Source organism: Rhinatrema bivittatum, chromosome 18 (assembly GCF_901001135.1).
Source record: "Rhinatrema bivittatum chromosome 18, aRhiBiv1.1, whole genome shotgun sequence".
Lineage (NCBI taxonomy): Eukaryota > Metazoa > Chordata > Amphibia > Gymnophiona > Rhinatrematidae > Rhinatrema > Rhinatrema bivittatum.
In genome coordinates, this window is record NC_042632.1 from 6003654 (window position 1) to 6020421 (window position 16768).

At 41.6% G+C, this 16768-nt stretch overlaps 1 protein-coding gene across 2 annotated transcripts in view; it reads right to left on the minus strand.

Moving 5' to 3' along the window:
* The window catches only part of TMEM173 (transmembrane protein 173), a 265188-nt gene that overhangs the window by 150690 nt on the left and 97730 nt on the right, over window positions 1–16768 (minus strand). The window contains exon 1 of one of the 2 annotated variants that reach the window (XM_029583822.1): window positions 216–265. The exons of the other annotated variant lie outside the window; for it this stretch is intronic. The gene's annotated coding sequence lies outside the window, so the exon portion shown is untranslated. Of the gene's footprint in view, window positions 1–215; window positions 266–16768 lie in introns of those variants that run through there. 2 annotated transcript variants of the gene reach the window in all.

A 16768-nucleotide genomic window follows, 5' to 3' on the forward strand; every position in this document is an offset into this window, starting at 1 on the left:
GCATCTCCACAGTTTCTCATGTTCTGCATCAGTAAGATGTGTTTCTTGAAGAAATGCAAAACTGGCTTTTTTAAGAGACAAAATCTTAGATTTCTTAATGGGTGAATTGATCCCGCATACATTCCAAGTAACTAAGCAAGTGTCAAAATTAGCTATTGCCTTCTGTAAGATTAGGTGTAGTATAGACAAGTTTTAATCCACAGGGTAAGCCCTACCAGCTCGGACTCTCCACTGCTTGTCCACCCCGGACAAATTCTTTTGGCATCAACCTGGTGAAAAATTATATTAAAGATCACATTATGAACACTTACATGACTCATTACTACCCCCCTTCATTTGTCTTCCTTCCCTCCCAACCCCCCCCCCCCCTGCCCCCATCCCCCCATTGTTTCCCATCCAATTTGTAAAACCGAGCCCACTACCATGCTGGCTCACACCCCCCCCACCCCCCATCATTTATAATAAATGAGATGATAAATGCCTTATTATAATTCACATTAAGGTGTCACTTCAATGTTTAACAACTATTATAACGGAGATGCAGGAAAATTAATTCAGTCCCAAGGCATCCAAATTTTTAAATATACAAATGTTTTTATTCATTGAGTCGGCAACTCCATTGCTCAAAAGTACAGAATTTACTCAACACCGGGTCCCCCGACACGGACCCGTGTTTCGCCAAACGCAGCTGCATCGGGGGGGGGGGAACAGTGAATTCTTTATGGCATTCAAACTAAAATTCAAAAGAAAAAACTATTAAAGTCTTTAAATTAGAGACTGAAAACAACAAAGGATCCTATATTATCAAGACAATAAATATAACATTGATAATAACTTTTGTAATTTATACCCGCGGGAAAGAAACAAACAGTGCTTATGTAAAATAGTAGGAAAATTCAAACGGAGTTTAGCTTAAATTAAAAGGCACCGAACGGACACACAGATCAAAACTTAAATTCTGTAAATAGCTATCCTTGAAATGACAGCAAGTTATATTATATATACACATCTATTAAACTTGTGGAAATTCAAACGGACTTCAAACAATACAGTGAAATAAATCAATCTACTTATAAAGTGGCCCTTTTAAATTTCAACAGTCTGAATATATGAAAAACTTTTAAACGCATATCAGGAACACGAGCAGGTTACCTTTAAACTTCAGAAACTTAGACGGCGTTTTCGGCAAGGAGCGCCCAGAACGCCGGCATTACTCGATATTTAAAGTGTCAGAATTGGCGCCAAAAAACTAACCAATCCGGGACGGGTTACCAAGGTAACAACCAGCCAATCAGAGTTAAGCACGTCCAGGGGACAGCAGCAATCTGTCAAAGAAAATATTGCCACTCAATTTCATTGTTAAGTCCCGTAGGGGTAAGACTATTTAATTTAAAAATCCATTTTTGTTCCCTGCGTGCTAATATATCAGAAAAGCAACCTCCTCGTGATGGTGGCAGAACTACATCAAGAACATAAAATTTAATATCAGATTCAGTGTGTCCCATAGACGTCCAATGCGCAACTAAAGGAGCTGTTTCTCTGCTATTTTTTATGTTCGAACGATGTTCGATGATGCGAGTTCGAATTTGGCGGGACGTCTTGCCCACGTATAGTTTTGCACACGGACATATAATTGTGTAAATCACGCCTTTAGTTTGACATGTTGAATTAAAATTCAAACTATACTTAGCATGAGATCCAGGATGTTCAAATACAGTTAAATTGGACGTCAAGGAACACACTGAACAGTGTCCGCATGGACCATGACCCAAATTTTGTGTTGCTTCAGTTACAGTAGGCTCCAACAATTGAGAATGTACCAAAACATCCTTAAGATTGCGACCCCGACGAAATGAAAACCGAATTGGAACATCAAAAATCTTATGGATAGATAACATTGGCCAGTACTGTTTAATGATATTCGTGACACGATATACATGAGTGGAAACGGAAGGACACAATTAAAGCAATCATCAGATGATCTAGTTTGCAGTAGAAATAAATATTCACCATTAGCATACAAAGCTCTTTTAAAGGCTCTATGCAGAATTCAACGTGGGTACCCACATTCCTGAAACCTTGCTATCATCTGCTTAGCTTCAATAATGAACTCATCACGGGTAGAGCAGATCCATCTTAACCTGAGTAATTGGCCTGTTGGAATATTTGATCTTAAAGGGGTGGGATGATGGCTATCAAATCTTAACAATGTATTCCTATCACAATGTGAGGCTTCATTTTTACAGACTGAATTTCCCATCATTCCCACATTTTACATACTACCTAAAGTTCATAAATCATTACAGAATCCACCAGGTCGCCCGATTGTCTCGGGCATCGGTTCGGTTTTAGAACCATTATCACAATTCGTTGATATTTTTCTTAAACCTTTGGTATGCAAGGCACGTTCATTTGTCAAGGACACAAATCACTTTATTCAGATTTTGGAAAATTTAAGAGTTCCTCTTGATTCGGGTTGTTTCTTGGTATCCCTAGATATTATTTCACTATACTCAAATATTCCCCAACAGGAAGCTCTGAATTTGATTGAGGAGATTTTGGATCAACGTCCGGAACCAGTACGCATTTCTACTTCTTTTCTTCTTACACTTACACGGTTGGCTTTAACTCGAAATTATTTCCAATTTCAAACCACCATGTTCCAACAAATTAAGGGGACAGCTATGGGGGCCACCATGGCCCCCAGGCTGGCTTGCCTCTATGTAAGTAAATTTGAGGATGACTTTATCTATACATCATCATGGGCTTCTTTTATATCTATATGGCTAAGATATATAGATGACGTCTTCTTAGTATGGACGGGCTCTGACATCCAATTTTACATGTTTTATGATTGGCTGAACTCATGTAATAAACACCTGCAATTTAACTATATGATTGATCCTAGATCTATTGCTTTTCTATATGTTACTGTTTCAGTTGATAATGACAGTTTTAGCACATCCATTTTTCGAAAAACTACAGATAGGAATACATTGTTAAGATTTGATAGCCATCATCCCACCCCTTTAAGATCAAATATTCCAACAGGCCAATTACTCAGGTTAAGATGGATCTGCTCTACCCGTGATGAGTTCATTACTGAAGCTAAGCAGATGATAGCAAGGTTTCAGGAACGTGGGTACCCACGTCGAATTCTGCTTAGAGCCTTTAAAAGAGCTTTGTATGCTAATTGTGAATATTTATTTCTACCGCAAACTAGATCATCTGATGATTACTTTAATTGTGTCCTTCCGTTTTCCACTCATGTATATCGTGTCACGAATATCATTAAACAGTACTGGCCAATGTTATCTATCCATAAGATTTTTGATGTTCCAATTCGGTTTTCATTTCGTCGGGGTCGCAATCTTAAGGATGTTTTGGAACATTCTCAATTGTTGGAGCCTACTGTAACTGAAGCAACACAAAATTTGGGTCATGGTCCATGCGGATACTGTTCAGTGTGTTCCTTGACGTCCAATTTAACTGTATTTGAACATCCTGGATCTCATGCTAAGTATAGTTTGAATTTTAATTCAACATGTCAAACTAAAGGCGTGATTTTTGATTTACACAATTATATGTCCATGTGCAAAACGTCCCGCCAAATTCGAACTCGCATCATCGAACATCGTTCGAACATAAAAAATAGCAGAGAAACAGCTCCTTTAGTTGCGCATTGGACGTCTATGGGACACACTGAATCTGATATTAAATTTTATGTTCTTGATGTAGTTCTGCCACCATCACGAGGAGGTTGCTTTTCTGATATATTAGCACGCAGGGAACAAAAATGGATTTTTAAATTAAATAGTCTTACCCCTACGGGACTTAACAATGAAATTGAGTGGCAATATTTTCTTTGACAGTTTGCTGCTGTCCCCTGGACGTGCTTAACTCTGATTGGCTGGTTGTTACCTTGGTAACCCGTCCCGGATTGGTTAGTTTTTTGGCGCCAATTCTGACACTTTAAATATCGAGTAATGCCGGCGTTCTGGGCGCTCCTTGCCGAAAACGCCGTCTAAGTTTCTGAAGTTTAAAGGTAACCTGCTCGTGTTCCTGATATGCGTTTAAAAGTTTTTCATATATTCAGACTGTTGAAATTTAAAAGGGCCACTTTATAAGTAGATTGATTTATTTCACTGTATTGTTTGAAGTCCATTTGAATTTCCACAAGTTTAATAGATGTGTATATATAATATAACTTGCTGTCATTTCAAGGATAGCTATTTACAGAATTTAAGTTTTGATCTGTGTGTCCGTTCGGTGCCTTTTAATTTAAGCTAAACTCCGTCTGAATTTTCCTACTATTTTACATAAGCACTGTTTGTTTCTTTCCCGCGGGTATAAATTACAAAAGTTATTATCAATGTTATATTTATTGTCTTGATAATATAGGATCCTTTGTTGTTTTCAGTCTCTAATTTAAAGACTTTAATAGTTTTTTCTTTTGAATTTTAGTTTGAATGCCATAAAGAATTCACTGTTCCCCCCCGACGCAGCCGCATTTGGCGAAACACGGGTCCGTGTCGGGGGACCCGGTGTTGAGTAAATTCTGTACTTTTGAGCAATGGAGTTGCCGACTCAATGAATAAAAACATTTAAAAAATTGGATGCCTTGGGACTGAATTAATTTTCCTGCATCTCCGTGGTGATTCAGATATTGATTGTGGAGAGCAGTACTCGCTCCTATTGATGTTTATAACAACTATTATAAAACATTTTTTTCCCACGTGAGTAATAAAGGTCAATTTAAGTAGAAACAAAGCTGCCATAACTGGCTCAGTGAACGATAACTGGCAATATGAACACCCATATTGCCTTGTAAATGGTGGCAGAGGGCTAGGCTGTAAAAAAAAAAAAAAAAAAAACCCCAGGCACTCTCACCGGCTCACTGTTACATAGTTCAGTAGCACTAGGACTGAAACAGAAAATAAAAAAAAACAAAAAACAGTGCCCACTGTCAAAAGTCCACTTGCGCTGATCGGAGTTTACACAGAGGTAAAATATTATAAGTTTAACAGAAAACGGAGCTGCCCTAGGTTAACAGACAAGCTGTACCATAAGTAACAATATAAGCAATCACATTGCTCAGTAGCTGATGATAGACTGCTAGGCTGCAAAACAAAAAAAAACAAAAAACCATGTACTCTCTCCAGCTAGTTGGTGCATATCTCACTTGCACTAGTAGAAAACAAAGGAAAAAAAACCTCGTTGCTCACAAAACTAGTGCTAAATGTCAGGGTTCTGCTTGCACAGGTTGCAGACTGTTGGGTCCTGATGCTATAGGTTTTTAATAGTGCCTTTGCCTCCTCAGCAGAATTAAACCAGGAAACACCTTTAGCTGTGGCGACCCTCAGCCAAGCAGGGTAAAGAAGTGTGGCCCGAACTCCCTGGGCTATTAATTGAGTGCAAACAGGAGCCATTGCCCTGCACTGCGCAGCCACCGCCGCAGAGAAATCCTGAAACACCAGAATCTTTGTATTTCCATAGCACAATTCTTGCTTCGCTCTCGCCACCTGAAGGATCTCTTGCTTGTGGACATAACTGAATATTTTTGCCACTACCACTTGCGGCTGGGCTGCATTTTGTGTACGAGGCCCGAGCCTATGTGCCCTCTCAATGCACAGCTTGCCATGTGCTTGAGTTAGGCCCAGCTCCTGCTCTAACCAGGCCAGGAGCGGATTGGACTATCGGGGGATCGGGCATCCCCCGGTGGGCCGATCGCTCCAGTCACGTGGTGTGCCATGCGCAGCCGTGGCAGAGCCACGCTTGGCAGACCACGCGATGTGTCCTGGGTGGTGAATACCCAGGCCGGTCCAACGTCATGAATCCGCTGCTGAACCAGGCCTCCAATTTTGCAGGTAGATTCTTGTCCTCACGGGACTCCGGCAACCCCACAAATCGCAGGTTCGACCTGCGTAAGCGATTTTCCAAATCCTCAATCCGGGCCACCTATTTTACTACCGAGGCTTGTAGTGCCATGATATCTGCCTGTGCTGGCTGGAGTCTATCTTGAAAATATTGTGAACTGCAACACTATGATGTATAATCCTTGATATATTAATATGAAAACATCATATATTGAAAGCTGATAATACTTTGGTATTCTTTTGGGAAAACTTGGAAAACCTCATAACAAGTTCATTGTTTCACTTTAAAACAGCCATTACACCATTTTTTGCTGCATTAATTCTTTAACGCTTATTTTTTTTTTCTTTTGTGTGTAGGCTCAGTTTTTAAGTGTTAATTACAGCCAGTTTGTTGACAAAAGGCTATAAACTTTTAATCATTGGTTTCCAAGCTTACTCCTTATGACTTAAGCATATTATTTTTTCAAGTTTTAAACATTGTAAAGACACTGGCACTTATCATTAAAGAAGAAAGCAGCACTTCTGAATCACTCAACCCGACACGGCTCGTGGCTTTTAAATTGTGCTCTGCGACACAGAAATAAACATGCTACATTGTATCTGCAAATTCTTAGAAATGTAACATTTCAAGCTGCTAAATTACATATGTTTCAAGTGTCAGGACTCCTTTCTCATCTGCTACTGAACTTCAGCTTTAGCGGAGCTGAGATCCGCCATTTTCCTAGCTTATTTTAAACTGACTGACAGATGTAAGAACAGCCAATGGGTGAGAGGCAAGTTGACTGCTGCCAATGAGAATTCACAATAACATTGACCATTCAATGCTTTCATTTAAACCATTAGGTGTTTGCGAAGAAAGGGTGAAAAACCACCATTGTTCACGGTAATTCAGATGGCGGTGAATGTCACCACCACGAGAATGTGGCACAACATGTTCTAGTACCGTCCATTTATGTTGAGAAAAAGATATGTTGAGCTTGAATACAGTGATTGACAATGGGTGATTCTATGTTAGCTGTCTTAATCTGGCTCCTATGCTCACGTAAACGGATTTTGAATTGGCAACTGGCTCTGCCCACATACAGTAATGGGCAAGGGCACTGAATTAAATAAACTACAAAAGAGGATTCACAGTTGGTATCATTTTTCTTTTTGTAGATTATCTTGGTAAGAGGATGTTGCCATGAATTACCTTCTAATGTATTAGAACACGTCACATCTCCCACATTGGCAATGAATACCTTCAAAAGATTGAGGAGCAGAGATGGAAGGTGATGCACGAACAACATAGTCCCGTACTTTTTTGCCTCCTTGATATGAAAACATAGGCGCTTCTGAAAATATAGGATGGAGTTGTAACACATGCCAATGATTATGAATGCTGCTAGCAATCAGATGGGATTTATCAGTATGTTGTAATACACAAATGTCAGCTGTGGGTGTAGATCTCGTTTGGTAAGGCAGTGCGTGGAGAAAAGTATGTTCTACAGTATAAGCGCGTGTTCCTCAAATAGATAAGGTTTTTTGTATAAATACATGGCCATCTGATTTATGAATGATTTTGTTTCTTGATATTGCTCCGTTTTTCCTTTTCTCCCCAATATTTCCTTTATTTTTAGTACAAGATTGAATTGTAATTCTTGTCTTTTTTCTTTTTACATTATTATGATCTATGACTGTACTATATTACCCTAGCAAGATATATGCTTGTTATAATTTGAAAATGTTTTGAAAATAAAAAATTAAAAAAATAATAATAAAGATAATACAGAATTGTAATTATCCATCCAAATCAGAAAAATACAAGAAACAACGTGGGTGGGGTGGGGGGGGGGAGAAAAACAATGGGGAGGAGTACAAGGAAAGGCAATAACATAGTTGTTGCTAGCTGCATAATAATACAATAGCTCTAAGATGATTGAGGTGTAAGAGAAGTGAGAGGCCTACAGACTTTTAGAAAAGATTGTAATTGTTCAGACTGAAAGAATATAAAACATTCATCAACTCTTAATAATACATTTACAAGCGTAGCGAAATGTGAAAGAAAACCCAAGAGAGGTGACGTCATGCCGAAAAGATAGAAACCCTCTCCTCCTAATCTGTGTAACCTGGGCCAGATCAGGAAATATCCTAACTGGTTGACCATAAATCAAAGAAGAGAAATGTCAAAAATAATTGCAATTCACTTGTTTAAATCTAAGGTAGAAATAAAAGGAAACAAGTAAAGTGTTCCTGTCTAGAACCATAAGAGAGGAATTTTCAAGAAAATTAGACAAATTTCCTGAATTCCAGCTGAAGCAGCCATCCCCAAAAGTTATTCTTTTTGGAAGAAAATAGCAAGAGTTAATTGAAGGCATATTTTCAGGTGGAAATCATAGAACCTCTTGAAGAAACTGTTCCAACGTGGAAAAAGGAATTTCCCCCACAACTTTGGGGAAATTCAAAAAACGCAAGTTTAAATGCCTCACATTGATTTCAAGAAATTCAATACATCTGGAAAGTATCCATATAAATCTAAACAGCTTATGCTGCTAAATCTTCAGGAGACCATCCGGGACCCGCAATGGGAGCGTCTGAAAGAAATAGCAAAAGCACAGCAGAATATTCGTCTTACAGATAACCATTCCCTCTCACCATGAAAAGTTCATCCTTTCCCATCTATCTAAATCCAAGGGATCATAATTATTGAGTTCAGCCAGCCACGGGTCTGTCCAGGTACCAGTAGCCCTTACCTCTTTCCCGACTTTCAGCACAGTACCCGATGCTGAAGATGTGGCTGACCGCTGCGAAGGCCTGGCGCATGGAGCTAGGGCCACCACTCACTGAGCAGTGCATCTGTAGGCGCGCATGCGGCTCATCACCATTTAAAGGGCCCACAGTGGGATAAATCACTGCAGCACCCACTGATGACATCACAGGCTCTCCTGCATTTAAAGCCTGTTCTGACCTGCTATTGACGCCTCAGCAATAGGTCACACTCTTCAAGTAGATGTTTGCCATGCAGTCCTTGTGCCCTGTCTTCGGTTCCAGATCCTTGCTCCTGTTCCTGTGTCTTCCTTGGTTCCTGTCTCCTCATGTGGTGGTTCCTGCTGTATCGCCTTGTCTCCGCCCTTCAGATTGACTCTTAGGCTCTGGACATCAGCTTCTTCTTTGGTACTGGATTCTCGTGAGACCTTGATCCTCCTTGACTTCGTTGGATTGCTGCCTGCCCCAAACTCAGTTCGTCTTCGTTTCTGCTGCCTGCCACCTGCCTTGACCTCTACCCAAACTGACCTGTCTTCTTCATGCTGGCCTTCTTCCACCAAATCAGACTCTCCTTCACCCAGAGGCCCACACCTAAGTCCAGCCGGCCCCAGTACCCAAGGGCTCAACCTGCAGGGAACGTGGTCTGGTATTGGTGAAGTCCCTGTTGGCCCTCTGCTCCAGCCAGCTCCGCCTGCTGACGGTGAAAACCTGCAGGGCTCTTCCCTGTGGGTAGCGCTAACCTCACCTCTGTCCAAGGGTCCACAAGTGCAACAGTTTGCCGAAGCCATGGACCCGGCCTTCAGGATCTCTCGGGCCTTCAGGCCATTCTGGGTCTGGCGCAGAAGAAACAACAGCAGCAACAATTCCTGGAGCTTCTGGCAGGTTCCAAAGAGCACCTCAGCGCTCGCCTTGACGTCACGGTCACCTCCGCCATCACTCCCCCATCAGTGGCACCTCCAGCGTTAGCAGCGGCACCTCTGATTAATCTTCCAGTTCTCCCGCACTACATAGGGGACCCCGCATAAGAACATAAGAAAATGCCATACTGGGTCAGACCAAGGGTCCATCAAGCCCAGCATCCTGTTTCCAACAGTGGCCAATCCAGGCCATAAGAACCTGGCAAGTACCCAAAAACTAAGTCTATTCCATGTAACCATTGCTAATGGCAGTGGCTATTCTCTAAGTGAACTTAATAGCAGGTAATGGACTTCTCCTTCAAGAACTTATCCAATCCTTTTTTAAACACAGCTATACTAACTGCATGAACCACATTCTCTGGCAACAAATTCCAGAGTTTAATTGTGCGTTGAGTAAAAAAAAACTTTCTCCGATTAGTTTTAAATGTGCCCCATGCTAACTTCATGGAGTGTCCCCTAGTCTACTATCCAAAAGAGTAAATAACCGATTCACATCTACCCGTTCTAGACCTCTCATGATTTTAAACACCTCTATCATATCCCCCCTCAGTCGTCTCTTCTCCAAGCTGAAAAGTCCAAACCTCTTTAGTCTTTCCTCATAGGGGAGTTGTTCCATTCCCCTTATTTTGGTAGCCCTTCTCTGTACCTTCTCCATCGCAATTATATCTTTTTTGAGATGCGGCGACCAGAATTGTACACAGTATTCAAGGTGCGGTCTCACCATGGAGCGATACAGAGGCATTATGACATTTTCCGTTTTATTCATCATTCCTTTTCTAATTCCCAACATTCTGTTTGCTTTTTTGACTGCTGCAGCACACTGAACCGACGATTTCAATGTGTTATCCACTATGACACCTAGATCTCTTTCTTGGGTTGTAGCACCTAATATGGAACCCAGCATCGTGTAATTATAGCATGGGTTATTTTTCCCTATATGCATCACCTTGTACTTATCCACATTAAATTTCATCTGCCATTTGGATGCCCAATTTTCCAGTCTCACAAGGTCTTCCTGCAATTTATCACAATCTGCTTGTGATTTAACTACTCTGAACAATTTTGTGTCATCTGCAAATTTGATTATCTCACTCGTCGTATTTCTTTCCAGATCATTTATAAATATATTGAACAGTAAGGGACCTAATACAGATCCCTGAGGCACTCCACTGTCCACTCCCTTCCACTGAGAAAATTGCCCATTTAATCCTACTCTCTGTTTCCTGTCTTTTAGCCAGTTTGCAATCCACGAAAAGACATCACCACCTATCCCATGACTTTTTACTTTTCCTAGAAGCCTCTCATGAGGAACTTTGTCAAACGCCTTCTGAAAATCCAAGTATACTATATCTACCGGTTCACCTTTATCCACATGTTTATTAACTCCTTCAAAAAAGTGAAGCAGATTTGTGAGGCAAGACTTGCCCTGGGTAAAGCCATGCTGACTTTGTTCCATTAAACCATGTCTTTCTATATGTTCTGTGATTTTGATGTTTAGAACACTTTCCACTATTTTTCCTGGCACTGAAGTCAGGCTAACCAGTCTGTAGTTTCCCGGATCGCCCCTGGAGCCCTTTTTAAATATTGGGGATACATTTGCTATCCTCCAGTCTTCAGGTACAATGGATGATTTTTACTAATAGGTCTGAAATTTCATTTTTTAGTTCCTTCAGAACTCTGGGGTGTATACCATCGGTCCAGGTGATTTACTACTCTTCAGTTTGTCAATCAGGCCTACCACATCTTCTAGGTTCACCGTGATTTGATTCAGTCCATCTGAATCATTACCCATGAAAACCTTCTCCATTACGGGTACCTCCCCAACATCCTCTTCAGTAAACACCGAAGCAAAGAAATCATTTAATCTTTCCGCGATGGCCTTATCTTCTCTAAGTGCCCCTTTAACCCCTCGATCATCTAACGGTCCAACTGACTCCCTCACAGGCTTTCTGCTTCGGATATATTTAAAAAAGTTTTTACTGTGAGTTTTTGCCTCTACAGCCAACTTCTTTTCAAATTCTCTCTTAGCCTGTCTTATCAATGTCTTACATTTAACTTGCCAATGTTTATGCTTTATCCTATTTTCTTCTGTTGGATCCTTCTTCCAATTTTTGAATGAAGATCTTTTGGCTAAAATAGCTTCTTTCACCTCCCCTTTTAACCATGCCGGTAATCGTTTTGCCTTCTTTCCACCTTTCTTAATTTTATTTTTATTTTTATTTATTTAGAGTTTTTATATACCGGCAATCATGGAAACATATCTTGCTGGTTTACATAGAACGGGGGTGCAATAAATACATAGAACTAGAACTGTGGTGACAGAAGGTACAGTTACATTTAACAGGGGTGGCCGAACTTGGAGAAGGAAGAAGAGAGGAGAGGATAGAAATGGTTAAACAATATACAATTTAGATGTAGTATACAAAATAAATGTTATATACAAAACGGCAAGGTGTTTTAGGAATCATTGGAATGTGTCATTGGGTTGTGTCCGGAAAAGCTTGCTTGAATAACCAAGTCTTAAGTTTTTTCCTAAAAGTTGGGAGGCAGGGCTCCTGTCTGAGGTCTGTAGGCATGGAATTCCACAGTAGAGGGCCAGCTGTGGAGGTGGCGCGATCTCTTAGGGTAATGTGTTTGGTCGTTTTCGCTGGGGGAACTAGGAGGGAGCCTCTATAAGCATCTCTAGTAGGTCTAGTAGAATTATGTACTTGGAGAGGGAATTGGAGATCGAGGACGGTGAGTTGATGTATAGTTTTATAGGTGATAGTTATGGCTTTATACATGATGCGGAAGTATACGGGTAACCAATGAAGCTCTTTCAGGACGGGGGAAATGTGGTCTCTTTTCCTTGCGCCTGTCAGAATACGGGCTGCTGAATTTTGAACCATCTGAAGTGGTTTGGAGTAGGATGAAGGTAGACCTAGCAATAGGGAATTGCAGTAGTCCAGTTTCGAAAAAATGACTGCTTGGATGATCGTTCTGAAGTCTTGAGCGTGGAAAAGAGGTCTTATCCTTTTCAGGACCTGGAGTTTATAGAAGCAGTCTTTGGTTGTTTTGTTGATGTGTGCCTTGAAGTTTAGCCGGTTATCTATTATCACTCCTAGGTCTCTAGTTTGTGTGGTAGGAAGATTGGTAGGAAGAGTACTGTTGTTGGTGTTGTTTTCAGGCGAGATGAGAAGGATCTCAGTCTTGGAGGAATTTAAGATGAGGTGTAGGCTGTTGAGTAGTTGTTTGATTTTTTGGTGGCATGATTCCCAGTAGTCAAGAGTATTAGAGTATGTGTCTTTGATAGGGATGATGATTTGAATATCATCTGCGTATAGGAAAAACTTTAGATTGAGGTCGGTGAGAAGTTGGCATAGAGGAAGAAGGTAAATATTGAAAAGAGTCGGAGATAATGAGGAACCTTGTGGGACTCCTATGGCAGAGTCAAATCTTGAGGATTCCTTGTTTTGGAGTTTGACTTTGTAACCCCCTATTGTTGAGAAAGGTTTTAAACCAGGAAAGGACGGTGCCGCTGATTCCTATAGATGACAACTGGTTTAGGAGGATGGCGTGGTTGACCGTGTCAAACGCTGCGGATAAGTCTAGCAAGATCAGTAGGAATGAGTTTCCTTTGTCGAGGCCCAATAGGATATGGTCTGTCAAAGAGAGAAGGAGAGATTCTGTGCCTCGATTTTTTCGGAATCCGTGTTGTGGGGCGAAGAGGAGATTGTTGTCTTCGATGTAGTTTGAAAGTTGAGAGTTGACTAATTTTTCCATGATCTTGGCGATGAATGGGAGGTTAGCTATGGGGCGGAAATTGTTGGGGTCCTTTGGGTCAAGGTTGGGTTTCTTTAGGAGTGGTGAGATTGAGGCCATTTTGAGATCATCTGGGAAGGATCCTTGGGCTAGAGAGCAGTTGATGATGTTTGTCAATGATGTGGCTATTGTGTCTGGAATAGATAGGAGTAGTTTGGTGGGGATGTGGTCTACAGGATGAGACGAAGGTTTCATTCTTCTCAGGATGGTTTGTATCTCAGTGGAAGAGACGGGCTCAAAAGTGTTTAGGCTGGAGTTTATGAAGGTCGGGTGTTGATATGTCGGGAGGGCGTCAGCTGTGTTGAAAGGCAGTTGAGTTAAAAGATTGTTGATTTTATTTTGGAAAAACTGGGCGAGTTCTTCAGCTTTGGATTGTGCCATGCCTCTGATTTTGGTACCTTGAAATGTTATAATATTTATGTTTATATTTATTTATATATATATATATACATATATATAGGTTATAGTATGTAAATCAATACCCCCCTCCAATGTATTTCTTCCTTGGTTTTTGTTAAGGGCTATGCCCTAAAGTTAACTGTATTTATCTGTTCCTTGTAAGGGCTTCGCCCATAAAGTTCATGTTTTACTGTGAACCGATGCGATGTGCAAACGGACATCGGTATATAAGAGACATTAAATAAATAAATAAATAAATAAATGTCGCCGGGGATTTCTCGCGGTATGGTTTGAGTGAGGCTGGATACATAAGCGAAGAGGGCTTTAGCATCAAAGACCAGGTTGTGAATCTTAGATGCAAAATAATCTTTTTTTGATTTTGAGGTGAGGGCTTTGTATTGGTACAGTGTGGATTTGTATGATGAAATGGTGATGTCACAAGGAGTTTTACGCCAAGTCGCTTCTTTCTTTCTTAAGCTTTGTTTTAGTTTTCTGAGTTCATTGGTGAACCAAGGTTGTCTGTTGGAGGCATTGGTGTGAGATTTTTTTATAGTTGTAGGGCAGAGCTTGTTAGCTATATTCTCTGTTATATTGTTCCAGGAGCGAATGGCAGAGTTCGGGTCGGTGAGATCTAATAGGGGGAGCTGTGACTCCAACAGGTTGTTAAGATCCTCTGGGGAGCATCGCCTCCTGTATTGGAATGAAGGTGATGGGATATTAGGAGTGTTGGTTTCTTTCAAAGTGAAAGAGGTAGAGATGAGAGTGTGGTCCGACCATGGTACTTTTTTGATCTTCAAATTGGATGTAGTCGTAATGCCTTTGTTGCTGAAGATCAAGTCCAGAGTGTGACCTGCTTTGTGAGTGGGTTCGTTGACTAATTGTTGGAATCCCATTGCTGACAGGGCTGTGAGGAGGGTTACGCAGCTATTAGATGGTGTAGGATTGTCTATGTGTGGAATACATCTGGACTGTGCTTCTAGAATGGTATTTTTTAACAATGACCACGCCTCTTGGACATTTTTTACTTTTGTAGCTGCTCCTTTCAGTTTTTTTCTAACAATTTTTCTCATTTTATCAAAGTTTCCCTTTTGAACGTTTAGCACGAGAGCCTTGGATTTGCACACTGTTCCTTTTCCAGTCATTAAATCAAATTTGATCATTTGATGAAGTGTCATAGATACTTAAATCAATGCTTTATGCATTTTGCATTCCAACCAGCACAATTTCCCAGTGATACAATGAAGACAACCTTTATCCTCTCTTTCTTGGATGGGAAGACCTTGGCCTGGGCCTCCTTACTGTGGGAACGGAAGGACGTGCTATTGCAAGACCTATAGCAATTTACCAAGGTATCTGATGAACCCGGTCGACTCGCCACTGTAGGGTCAGATTTCCTGCATCTCCGACAAGGAGCATGTCTGCTGATGGACTACGCCATTGAGTTTAGAACCCTGGCCACCAAACTGAATTGGAGAAAGGACAGCCTCAGGTGCATCTTCCTGGAGGGCTTGTCCCCTCGGGTAAAGGATGAGTTGGCCACATGAGAACTTCTGGAATCCCTGGACGACCTCACTGACCTGACTGGGCAAATTGACCGCAGACTCCAGCAACACGCCCTCTCGCCGTACCCCAGGTAACCATCCCTACCGCTTTGCAACCCAAGGAACCCATACAGTTGTGACAATCGCCTCTCTGTGGAAGAAAAGCTATGCCAACAGACCTTGGAACTCTGCTACTACTGTGCCAGGGCAGGACATCAGCTGGCACACTGCCCTCAAAGGCTGAGAAGTGGGTGAGCCTAAGAGCTAGCAGGGAGATGATATTAGGCCTTACCACACAAGCTCCCCAACTAACGTTGCGGTATCCATCACTGTGGGTAGCCAGGAGTTCTCCACACTGGCGCTAGCTGACTCAAGAACTGGAGAGAACTTCATTATGAGGGCACTCATGGACCACATAAAGCTTCCGGTAGTGCCCCGTGAGACACCATTATCTCCTTCATGGGGAGCCTCTTCCTGGCCACATCATGACCAGCACAGCTACTCTCCAACTCCATATTGGGGTTCTGCACATGGTGAATATAACCCTCCTGGTAATCAAGAAAACAGTCCATCCTATCATCCTGGGGTTACCTAGGCTGCACCTCCACTCTCCTCAATTTGACTGGGGTTCTCTCCAGTGAATGTCTTGGGAAACCCAGTGCCATGACTCCTGCCTTCTATGTATCCAACCGCACCACTGGTTACCACTTCCATGGTCCTACATCTGCAGTACGCTGACTACTCTGACATATTTTCCAAAAGGAAGGCCGAAGTACTACCACTCCATCGGACCTCCGAATGTGCCATAAATTTACCACCCCTCCGAGAGGGAGTATTTACCCCCTATCCATTCCAGAGACCACCACCATGTCTCAATACATCAAGGAAAACTTGGACAGGGTCATTATTAGGCCCTCGACATCTCCTGCAGGAGTGGGGTTTTTCTGTGAATGTGTCTGTAGATGTGAATCGGTTATTTACTCTTTCGGATAGTAGAAAGACTAGGGGGCACACCATGAAGTTAGCATGGGGCACATTTAAAACTAATTGGAGAAAGTTCTTTTTTACTCAACGCACAATTAAACTCTGGAATTTGTTGCCAGCGAATGTGGTTAGTGCAGTTAGTATAGCTGGGTTTAAAAAAGGATTGGATAAGTTCTTGGAGGAGAAGTCCATTACCTGCTATTAAGTTCACTTAGAGAATAGCCACTGCCCTTAGCAATGGTTACATGGAATGGACTTAGTTTTTGGGTACTTGCCAGGTTCTTATGGCCTGGATTGGCCACTGTTGGAAACAGGATGCTGGGCTTGATGGACCCTTGGTCTGACCCAGTATGGCATTTTCTTATGTTCTTATGTTAAAAAGGACAGGTTGCTACAGCCATGTATTGATTATCGGGGTCTGAACACCATAACCAAAAAGGATTATTATCCCTTGCCACTCATTCCCAAGCTCTTTAATCGCCTATAGGGGGCTCGAGTGTACACA